We start from the raw sequence: 12,729 nt of genomic DNA, 5'->3' as shown, positions 1-12,729 counted from the left end.
ATTTACCACAGAAGTGGACTTGTTCTTTTCTATTGGAGTTTTTAAGAGAAGAACACAAGGGATCCCTGGGTGGCGCAGTGGTTTGGCACCTGCCTTTGGCCCAGGGCGCGATCCTGGAGACCTGGGATCGAATCCCACATCGGGCTCCCAGTGCATGGGGCCTGCTTCTCCCTCTGCCTGTGTCTCTGCCTCTCTCTCTCTCTCTGTGACTATCATAAATAAATAAAAATTAAAAAAAAAAAGAGAAGAACACAAATCAGAAGTTGTCCTGAAGAAAGGCCAGGAAGAACACCGCTTTGCCAATATGAGGAGTCTAAACAGGGAATAGGAGAATAGGAGAGAATAGGATAGGAGAGACCCAAATGGGGGAGGGAGTCATGGGGCACCCGGGTGGCACAGTTGGTTAAGTGTCTGACTCTAAGTTTTGGCTCAGGTCTGATCTCAGGGTTGTGAGATCAACATGGAGTCTGCTTGAGTTTCTCTCTCCCTTGTTCTCTGCCCCTCCCCACTGCACTTTCATACTCTTTCTCTATCTCTCTTACAGAAATAATAAATAAATTAATTAACAACAACAACAACAACAAAAAAAACCCAAAATAATAAAAAAACAAGAGTCACTTCACAGTGGCACCTAATAGATAAACCTGGGGAAACTCGCAAGTCCAAGTCCAAGTGCTAACATTGTCTTTCTGAGGACTTTTACACTTATTTAAAGGGTCCAGAGTAAGCAGAAACAATCTTATTTATTTATTATTTTTAAATCTTATTGTGATCCCGGGATCACTACCTGAGCCAAAGGCAGATGCTCAACTGCTGAGCCACCCAAACATCCCAACAATCTTATTATTATTATTAGAAGAATAATGTTAAGCTTATTCATTGTCTATGTGGATATATATTATAAGCCTCAGAGGTTTTCTATTTACTTGCATTTTTAAGATCCTGTGAAAGAAAAATGCAATCAGGTTGTGATTTTTGAGGAGAGAGTTATCCATCAGCATTAGAGTCTTGATGAAGCTGCATAGATTTCCTAAGAAAGATACTTCTGCAAAGGTGATAACATAGTTATCTCCCTGTCACGTAGTATAATTGATAGCACTATTCAAAATTAATGGACTCTGGTGTGTGGTAGATTAATGCATGGTGTGCTCAGAGCAGAAACCTACCACTTTTGGGATTTCAACCCAAATCTGGAATTAAACTAAAGTGAAAGGGGGAGACTTTGTGGCTAAGGATACAGTAAAAACAGACAAGTTTTACATGACATTGGCCATAAAATTAGGCTTAACAACCCCACAGTCCTACAAATGAGACAGAAGTATGTTCAAAGGAAGCCCACACTTCTTACTAGAGTCATTTTTCGTATTTATTTCATTACTCAGAGCTCATAGTTCCCATTAGTGGCTCTGCTTGAGCTCCTGTAAACCTGGTAACATACGGTACTTAAGAAATATTACATCAATAGGGAGTTTCTATTGGTCTTCTGTGACCTAGATTAATATTGGGACAGTTTAATAGACACAAGTTGGCAAGCTAATAAGAACAAATTTACTAGCAGATGTCGTCAAAGGGATGATTATTTTCTACCTGGATTGTGGGGGAAGTGAGGGTAAAAAATGAAGTCAAATCAGGAAGAAGCAGAAAAATGGAAGGAGATAGAGCCCACAGAGGCTGCTACTCATCAAGAAGCTGATGCAGAAGCAGCAGGTTTTCTTGTTCCCTAAGGACTGGACTGAGAGAAGAAAGTACTTTTCTCTAAGGCTTGAAGAGAGCTTGCCCAAGGAGTGAAATAGTGTATATTATTGTGTTTGTGTGTGTGTGTGTGTGTGTATATATATATATATATATATATATATATATATATATATAAATTCCTGATTCCTGAATATACAAAGCAAGAATTTTGAAGCCATAGATATTTTGGGTTAAATCCTGGCCCTTTTATTTGTTCTGTGTATCATTCTTGGACAGTTATTTAAACTCCTCAGGTATAAATCTCCTTATCCATACAATGAAAGCAAGCAAACCTAATCTGTAGAATCATTGTGAGGAATAAGTCAGATACAATATGTCAGACACAGAGCACATTGCCTGGAACAGGGACTGTCATTGACACCACTTGGTTGTATCCTGTACAATCACAAAAAGGCACCATTTGCATCTTTATAGGCCAAACTTTCAGCACCCCTCCATGATACACACTTCCATCTTCACTAAGCACCTTGGATAGCAGCACTCTAAGTCAAGTGGTCTACTCATCGTCATCTCTCAAGGTGTCTACTTTGAAAGTAGGCAAAATCAAGATGGTCTGTGATGTTTATCACACATATTCTGGTAAAAGCAGGGATGAGAAAGGCGAGCTGGGGCCAGTTTCTGGGTCAACTGTATGTGCTCTTCCCTCCATTTCAGATAAGATTCTTCCCTCATAAAGTCAGACATTTTGTGGCTTATCAGGAAGTATTCCATGATGCCTTACATGCTTTTTCACCCCATGCTGAATTAGATATCAGTGTCACAGGTTATCACAACCTCCATCATTGTTCCCACAGGTTAACTATCTCAGTGGAGCTGACCCTCTGTATATTTAAGATTCTTTTTGAAATTTATTTATTCATGAGAACAGAGAGAGAGAGGCAGAGACACAGGCACCCCAGGACCCTGGGGTCACACCCTGAGCCAAAGGGAGACCCTCAACCACTGAGTTACCCAAGGCTCCCCAACATCCTATTTTTTTATGTGTTATTATCTATGACTCCACAACAAGACTGTGAATTCCTTAAAGTCTTCATTTATCTTTATATGTTTAGTTCCTACAACCATGTCTGGCACATGTACTGTTCAGCATGTGTTTATTAAATGAGTGAGTACACAGAATATTATATGCAAATCTAGTAAGACATAACCTTGAGAAAGTACCAAATGCTTCTGAGCCTCAGTGTTCTCATTTGTAAAATGAGAGATCATGCATACCTAAAATGTGTTGAGCTACATGAAACACCTATCCAGAGTATGCATTCAATAAGTAGAACAATGGCTTATTACTGTTATATTATTCTAAAAATCCTACACATATAAAGTAAAAAAAATGCATGATTATTGAACAATTTTTGAACATTTATTGCAAGCCATGGAGTCCCTCCATTCTTGAGGTTTCTGTCCTTCCACAAGATAACATTTTCCCTTTTTTCACCACAGGAATCTGTTTCTATTTTCATTTTGCACTCTATCATAACTTCTTACATCTGTTCTGTCTGACACACACAAATCCATTAAGTCTAATGAATATCTATTCTGACATCATGCTGTTTAAATATGGCTAGTGTGCCTAATGATTTTGCTTGTAACAGTGACTCTGTGTACTATGTATTTCTAAAATTTAGCAGAGCCAAACCTCAGTTTAATATCCCTTAAATGTAGAGAGTAGCAGTTAAATTTCTACTAGTACTTTTGAATATTGATTATATAAAAGATACAGATACACTGAAGAGGGATATAAACTTGAGCATGGCTATGCTTCCTCCCCTTAAAGTTCAAGATGTTAGGGATGCGTGGGTGGCCCAGTGGTTGACCATCTGCCTTTGACCCACGGTGTGATTCCAGGGTCCGGTATCGAGTCCCACATTGAGATCCTTATGGGGAGCCTGCTTCTCCCTCAGCCTGTGTCTCTGCCTCTGTGTGTGTGTATGTGTGTCTTTCATGAATAAATAAATAAAATCCTTAAAAAAAAGTTCAAGGTGTTAGATCACGTAATATATATGTGATCACACAGTATATATGCTGAGAAGAGACACTCAGTGATAGTCTCCATAATAGTATATCAGATCTCTTGAGTTAAGGAAACATTGGTTATGCCAGGTTGGGACCATATGCTTTGAAAATGGAGCTGAATAAGATATATAGTCTGTTTTTCTGGAGCAGGTGATTTACTGATTAAGAGAGAATAACACCACATTATGTCAGTATAGGAGGTTAAGCATTTTATTAGCATTGAAATAAGCAAAAGGAATATTGGTGATAATAAGCAGTCAAAAAAATTGGACTAGAGATTAAAGAAAACCTTGAGAAAACAGTGACCTGAACAAAGTTTTGTTAAAAAGGCTGCTAATGGGAGTGACCACATTATGATCTTGTGAGAACCAAAAAGAATCTATTTTTTAAATTTGCTTAGAGATTTTATTATTTATTTATTTATTTATTTATTTATTTATTTATTATTTAGAGTGGAAGTAGGGGAAGGGGCAGAGGAAGAGGGAGAAAGAAACTTTAGCAGACTCTGCCCTTGAGCACAGAGCCAGATATGGAGCTCAATCCCACAACCTTGAGATCATGACCCTGAGATGATGACCTGAGCCAAAACGAAGAGTTAGGCACTTAACTGACTGAGTCTCCCAGACACTCCCCCTAAAAGAATCTTTAACTCAATGCTTCACATAGAATAAGTCCTCAGAGTTAGAAAATATTATTATAAAATAAAATTTTTAACAATCATTATAATTATCAAATACTTATTTCTAGGTGGAAACAGTTGAGGTCAAAGGACATTCTAGGCAGAAAGAAAATAGGAGATATAATACAAATGTTTGAAAAAGGTTGGTGTGTATGAAGTTACCACCAACTGTGGTATTGAAACCACAGCTTAAGGGTGAGGATTGGTGGAAATTAGGTAGGGGCAAGATGGGAAAGTGTAGGTATGTCATGCCAGGCAACTAGATTTTATGAGGAGATATGGTTTTAAGAAAGCATGTGACTCAGATTTATTTTTGTGAAAACTACTTCGCCACCACATGTAAGATTGATTTTAGTGGTTCATGAGAGAACACAGAATAGTTAGAGGCCAGTGGTGCAAGTGAGAAGGGATGAAGGCCAGAATGTTGGGCAGGGCTAGAGGAGGAGGAGTCATCGTGAGGCCATTTATTTGATGACTTGCTTGATGAAAATAAAGGGGAGACAGAAGGATCAATGAGAATACCAGGATTTCTATCTGGATGGATGGTGGCATGGAGAGAAGCATAGTTCAGTTTGGGTCATATTGACTTTAAATTGCCCAGTGGAGAAGTCCAGCAGGCATTTTCATATATACATCTGAGCTCAGGGAAACCACCACTGTTGGATATAGTGGTTTGGGAGTTTTCTGCAAATGGAGACCATAGCAAACTTAGCATGGGATGGGATTGTCTGAGTAGAGCCTGTAGATGAGTAGAAGAGGGTGAGCTAAGTATAAAACTGGATGGAGATTTAGGACGTATTTAGGTATGCGATGGCCCTAAATAGAAAAGTGGCAAGATCAGAGTGGTCTTTAGGAGCCTAAAGCTGATGGCTGCCTATAGCAATTATCAAAAACAGTTCATAATAAACATCTGGGATCCCACAAAACAGATTTCCTGGCCCCACTAAGGGAATCTGATTGAATATATTTAGTAGGGGGCCTACGAACTGCATTTCCCAGCAAACACCCAAAGACCCAAAAGCAGAAGTTTCAGAGATTGTACTTTGAGAAGCACAAGGGATATCAGTGTGTATCTAGGAGAAGATGACCTGGGGAGCTTGATCGCCAAGGTCTGTGCTGGAGGAACTAGATGTGAGCCTCCTCAGATTTACTTGGCAGGTAAGTGACAAAAAATTCTTGTTACCAATCGTCAGTTATTTCCTGAGCCAAAAATACTGTCCAAACCCATGTCAAAACTTCACATACCCGGTGCAGAGTTTGCAGACACAAATAAAAGTCAGGCTGGGGAAAATGAAGGAAATCCAATGCAATATATTTGTATTCTGTCGCTGAGGCACTGTCTAATGTTGCTGTAACTATGATGTATAGGTCTATCAAAGCATGTGTTACCATGGTCTGAATTTCCCGACTGGAGAAAAATGATTAATGTAGAGATTTGCATTCAATGTGGGCTTGGACATCAATATTTTAGCTTAGGTAAACAGGAGCTTTACCTAATTTATTGGCTCTCATTATGGATGGCTTGTAGAAGCCAAATTCCCCCTCTGCCTCCAAAATGACCTTTCATGCTCTACAAATCAATCTAGAAGAAGTGAAGCAAGTTGGTTAATATTTTAGGGAGAAAAAAATGACTTCACATGTCAGAGACTTAATTGTTGTGATTTTGACCCATTTTGAAATTAGTTAACATTTGCTTCAGGCCTCTGACTTCATGCATTATTTATTTTCATGCTGGCCTTCCTTAAGTCTCTCCATGTGCAATATGCCTGTAACATGTTTGAAGCTTTTTCTCAATATTGCACTTGAATAATAGCATCATGAGGTAGAAAATGTAAAGACCCACATTTGTCACCTCTCCACATATGCAGGCATATGCACACGTACAGACAAGTGTGTGTGTATGGCCCTGCGTACACATACATATACACCTGCACTCATACATATACACCTGGTTTTAGGCCAAGCTGCTTTTGAGTATATTTTAGCTCTCATTGGCAATGTTTCGAGGTGTTACAGCCAGCATTACAGAGCAATTTCCCTCTAAGAGTTTTATGTTGCAAAGTATGTCAGAAGTTAATCAAAGGGTAACAATGCAAAAGCCTGCACATACGCTTCTTGGATACCGGAGCCAGTCCGGGCTGTCAGTCACTGCCAAAACTATAGCACACATGGGCGTATTGCTCCTTTTTCTTTCCTGTGAGAAAATGTTTCTGCCCACAAAGGTCAGTGCTTTTATGGCATAAATCTATTAGCCTATTGCTGTGGTATGAATCCCAAGGAGAAGGCATCTCGTCAGCTGTCTGGCTCAGATGCAAAGTCTTCCTTGCAGCAGAAGGTCAAGCTCTGCATCTTGCCTCTTACTGTCCACATCAGCTTTGGTCTGTCCTGTCATAACCTCTGTGTCCCAGTGAGTAATCACTTACCCTTGGCCTTGAAAATGACTATCCCATTACTGGTTCTGTGTAATCACAGGAGAAGAGTGCTTTTGGAATCATTAAACTAGCTACGCCCTCCAGCCAGTCTAGATGCCCTCGGAGCTTGGATGGGGTAAGGTTATCCATGAGAACATTCTGTTATGCCAGCTCTGTGAGAGGAGGGCTATTTAGCTCTCAGAGAAAAAAATGCTCAGAATTTCCTGTGTATTCCCAAAATATTTACCACCTTCTAATCACCTACATTCCTTTAGTCTTGACACTCATTTGAAGTTAAACAAAAACCACTGTAAAGATGAGGCTCGACAGCTGTTTCCCAGATGTACTAAAATAACCATTGCAGCTGTCTGAAACTAGGGCATTTGCATTTGCATCAGTTTGGATTAAATCTTTCATTGATTTGGGTCATGATTTATGTACAAAGCTCATAGAACAAAGGATGTGCATGTCCAGAGCAGCTGTTTTAAATCTTTAAGCAAGAATATAGAAACTTGAGATTGCATTCACCTGCTAAAAATGTAATCTTACTGAAGATAATCTTCAGTGCACAGGCTTTTACTGAGTATCTACTATGTTCATAGCACATTTTCTCCATATGCTTAAAGCCCAGTTATCCTTCCAACTTTACTGTCACCTCCTGGAAGCCGGTTCCCAGAGTTAGAATTAATTGATATATTCCCTCTGGAGTTTGGTTCCAAACTCATCAAATGTGAATATAATGGTCTCATTTCCCAGCAGTGTTCATGGAAATAATTGCTATGGTATCCTGTGCCAACTGGAAGGAGGGAAGGAAAGAAGGAAGGAAGGAAGGAAGGAAGGAAGGAAGGAAGGAAGGAAGGAAGGGAGGGAGGGAGGGAGGGAGGGAGGGAGGGAGGGAGGGAGGAAGAAACGAAGGGAGGGAGGGAAGGAGGAAGAGAAATATATTTCTATTAATTCAAAATGTATAGTTTTAGAGCAAATATTTATATAATAGTTATAATTCAGAAGAACTACTTTGTTAGCTCTGAATATTATATTTTAATATTCTCATATATTCTTTAGTGTGGAGCTTATCAATATCCCTTGATATTCTTCAGATGGAAGAATCTGAAGTCTTCTAAATCCAAATCCTAAACTCTCACACCCTGATTTTGTTGCGGAGGACAAAATCTTCATTTTTCTTGAATTTCTTTTATCTTAAATTCAGAATCCCAGATCCCCAAAGTATCTTGGTTTTCCTCTTACTTATAGAATCCTTCCCCAGTGATTATTTTCCCTTTGTCTTGAACACTGTTCTACCAACCACCCTAGATCAGGATTTTCACATTGGCTTTTCTTTCCTTGTCTTATGTCCATAAGGCTCATGCTTATCTATATCAACAAATCCAGGCTATCTTCCTAGTGCAAAGACTATTATTTATGGCTGAAATCTTGAGACACCTTACAAATACTTCAAATGCAACATGTTCAAGACAGAATATATTATCTTTCCTGCCAGGACTTTTCTTCCTACACAACCCATCTTGGTTCATGACACAACCATCATCCATTCAGTCTCTGGAACCACAAATCCCTGTGTCTTGCTCAATTTCTCTCTTGCTCTCACCTTTCGCATCCTGTCAATCTTGATTCCAAAAATGCCTTTCAAACCCAACTCCTCACTAGTTGCCTTCCATTTTTCACATGGACTGTGGCACAATACCCACACTGAATTCATTTTCATCAATTTGCCTGCTGCAGGCTCATCTTTCTGTAATGCTACAGACATTCTCTATCTTAAGGTAAATAAACAAATGTGTGTGTGTGTGTGTGTGTGTGTGTGTTATGTCCCTTTCATCTTCAGGAAAAGTAGTTTTCTAATTAATCATAGCATTCACTTATTCATTTATTAATCATAACATTCATGACATTTCTTCTTCGAAGCTGACATTCATCCTCACCCTACATCATCCTAGCACCTCGCAACACCCATCCCAGACACTTAGCTCCACACTTTCTAAACAGTCTTCTTGAAATTTTCAAATGTAGCACTGCCTAATCACACCTTCCCCTCCTCACCCCCACCACCATGCTTGTGCATATGTAGTTTTCTCTGCCAGACATGCCTTCCCTCCTGCCTGATGAACTATTGCTCATCTTGGAAGTGTGAGTTCTATAAAGACAGTCCTAATTCCTGGCACCCAAACACAATGAGTGTTCTTCCTTCTGTACTTCTGTAGACCCTGGGCTTCTCACTATTAAGAACAGTGTGGTCGCTTTTCAGATTTCTTTCTTTCACCTACCAACTCAAGCCTCCTCAAGACACTCTTTTCATCTTTAGTATCTGACAATTTGCTTCCAACTTAATTTTTTTATTAAATAAATGAAACTTTCATTTTGTCTAACTTAAATCTTGATATTTTATTCTTTTTTTTTTCTTTGCCTTCATTCTGGTGTAAGACCTATAGTTTGTTCCTTTAATTATCTTTTTTAGTGCAGGTTTTATCCTTGGTTCAAGAAAGATGAATGAAGTCACTGTGGATGCATGATGGGGTATTAAATATTTTATATATATGTTAAATTCCCATATTGTAGTTTCTTCCACTAGTGAAAAAATTAACCATGTAATATTCTACTTATTCAGATATTAATTTATTTTAATGAACTCTTATCAGAAATACAATGTGTCCCAGACACTATGTGGGGTGACCAGGGTGCATAAGTGATTGTATTACCATTAAAAATTAAAGACATGTTGATGTAGTCTAAGGTGTTTTGCTATTCAGAAAGTCAATTAAATGTTCTAAGAAACTTCAGTTACCATTCATCTCTCTCAAAGACCAGTGAAGAGGATTGGAGGACATGGTCCCTAAGCTTCATAAAATTGTTTTCTCTCCAGCTCTTAAGTTCCATTTACTTAATAATCCCTCAAATTTCTTACCAATCCAGAAACTAACCAAATACCTAATTGATTAGCTTTTTCTCCTCTTTCTCACTCCCTCTCTTATTTAGCCTTTTCTGACCTTCTGTGATGACTTACCCTTCAGTTTGCTGCATTACCCCCAAGCTGTGCACAATCTTTGACATGCATTTCCTCTTCTGTTTTCCTCTTGAGAATCAACTCTCTTGGCTTCATCCTTCCAAACCCCATCTCCTTCTCTTCCTTTCTAGTTCTAGTGTTCTCCATCAGTTACCTGAATTCTGCATCACAGAAGTGTAGAAGTGAGAAGAACTATATTCAAATGAGGTGGAACTGTCTAGAAATGACAAGGGACAATCTATGTGAGCAAAGTCCCATTGTGGGAGGTTTTGTTTGTTTTTTGTTTGTTTGTTTCTAATAGAGGTGGGGTAAATTGTGAGCATACCTGTTAATAGTTTTTGTCTTATCAGTGACTCAGCTGTGGTCACCTCCTTCATCCACATACTAAATCATCAAACATTATATTACATGAAAAATGTTATGACAGAATTAAGTGCAGGGCATTCTGAGTATGTCTCAAAAAGTATCAATTTTAGTCCTGGTTTAGGAGAAATAAGGACAAGAGTATAAGAATGATCAGTGGTTGTGATGAATAAATTTGAAATGATACGTTTAAAGTTTGCTTGGTGACTATATGTCAATGTTAATTGGAACCTGTAAAGGAAATTATCTGACAAATTTATTAAGTTCAAGACTCTCCCTAAAGCACATTATTTATTAGTGATCAGCTTTTTTAGTTAGGATTCTTACATTGGAGGTGTGGATAAAATGCCAACGTGGATGGAATGTGACTAGAATAGTGTCCCCTGAAAATCTAAGAATCTTTCTTTTTCTAGTGGAAGTTTCGTACCAATTTATCTTCTCTTATGATCTTAAAGAAGACTGATTTCTAATACTGACATTTCATGTGTCTCATAACATATAAAACCATAAAATGTCTTCTATTGAAATGTTACATGAAGAATGGAGAAACAATGATATTGAAGATATTAATGCAGTGTTAGGTTTGTATATATTTGAGTAAAAATGTTTACACTGATAGTTTAAACATACAAATGAGAAGATTTTTCACCTTGACCTTTGTGAATGTGAATGTGAATGTGTATCTTATTATTTGACGTTCTTGGGATATTAAAATAAAACCCATGATTGTAAGTCATAAGAGTTAGAATGATTTGAAGATACAGAGTTCTTGAATCTTAGAAGAATCATAGGGTTTCTACTGAAACTGCTTTGTACTCTTAATCCATTCATAGGGAATAATAACAGAGTGTATCAATCATGATTAATTATGCATTTCTTTGAAAAGAAAATAAACATAGTCCAAAGAAGGCTTCTTTATTACAATTTTTTTAAACGTATAAATCTTACTGCATCAGAATGTTTTCAGTATTCTTTCACGCTGAGGAAAATGCTCATGCCGAAGTGTGTGATTACAGATTTAGGATTAGACTCATCACTTCCATATCAGTGTGAATTAAAGTTGCTTATTAACATAGGGGCGATACCTTCGGAGAAGTCAAATCATAGAAGAACATACACATGTTTTTCGCTTGCTATTTCAGAAGCATTTTGTAATTATACTGGATTCATTTTCTAGACCCCTCCCTGAGCTAATGAGGTCTGATACTGCTGCGGCTCTTTGCTTTCAGAAAATTGAAGTTAGAGAGATTAAATGACTCTAAAATGACTCTTGTTTCATCTTGCCAGGTCGTTTCTGAAGGCTAGGCTCAACATGGGTCTAAATTTTATAGGTGGTGTTTGAATCACTTGATAAGAACATTATTTTCTCTTACTGCATTTTTGTTCTTTTTCTGAATTATAGAGATTCTTGATTCGTGCTGAAAGAATTGAACTTATCTGATGCTTATGTTACAGATTTTATTTTCGTGTTACATTCTTCTCATTCTGCTCCCCTTTCTTAGATAAATCAGCGCTTTCACTGGACTGATTGGACTGAGAAGGCAAGGCTGAGTGAGGTAAGCCCCTGGTGAGCTGCCATGAGCACCCACATGTTAGGGCCAACAACCTTGTGGAGAACCTCAATTTAACCACTGTGTCTTCAGAGTGTGCTAGGTCCTACCCTGATGTCTTCCTTGATCAGACTCCCACAAACAATCACATGGGTAAAGCAATTGCTGTTTTGGTCCCTTGGGCTCAAATTGGTCAGCAAAATGTGGCCGTGTACACATATAGAAAATACATAGACAATTTATTTGAGCTGGTTAGGAATTGTCAAGAAAAGGTGAGATGGTAGGAAAACATAGCTGGATCGTGATTATCACTCAGGAATTTGTCCACTTGCTGTAGGAAAGGGAACCAGGACACTACAGGGTTTCAGGACCCTTCCTACCCATTTTGCAGGGAAGTGGCATGGAATCCTTTTACTGAGTAGAAACAGATGGTTTGACACAACACATGCTTTGAAATCGGTTCTGGAATTGGGAAATTTAAAAAGGGACCTCACAGGACCAAAATAAGGTATAACTCCAGTGAGTGCCAGCTTCTCTGATAGAATTTGGATTCTAGGAAAAGCCTTTAAGTATGTTGGCTTATTGGGCTTATTGTCTCTGGTTTTAAATTGCTTTTCTAGTGTAAACTAAATGACTTTTCTTTAAACTAATAGAGAAATATGTAAGTAAAGTCTTTAAAATATTTATGCCTGTTGATCTGTTTCAATTGGGGATAATCTCTTTTAAGGGACTCATCAAAAACAAATACTAACATTTATATTAAAAAATGCTTACTGAGTCATTGCTTATAATAATGGAACATTGGGGAAAAACCCTACTATCCAATAATTAAGGCTTGCGAACTAACTTGTGACATAGCCACATAATGGAGTATTATGTAGCTATCAAAATTATCATTTTTGAAAAAAAGATTGTAATCCTAATAGAAAGTATTGAGGC

At 38.1% G+C, this 12,729-nt stretch overlaps 1 protein-coding gene across 2 annotated transcripts in view; it reads left to right on the top strand.

The window, feature by feature from the left end:
* TENM4 (teneurin transmembrane protein 4) overlaps positions 1-12,729 on the top strand; it is a 2,813,748-nt gene that overhangs the window by 1,092,379 nt on the left and 1,708,640 nt on the right. For both annotated transcript variants that reach the window (XM_072794810.1, XM_072794811.1), the window contains one exon: positions 11,743-11,796. The gene's annotated coding sequence lies outside the window, so the exon portion shown is untranslated. The remainder of the gene's footprint in view (positions 1-11,742; positions 11,797-12,729) is intronic.

Source organism: Canis lupus, chromosome 23, assembly GCF_048164855.1.
Source record: "Canis lupus baileyi chromosome 23, mCanLup2.hap1, whole genome shotgun sequence".
NCBI lineage: Eukaryota > Metazoa > Chordata > Mammalia > Carnivora > Canidae > Canis > Canis lupus.
This window is presented reverse-complemented; position numbering and strand designations above follow the sequence as displayed.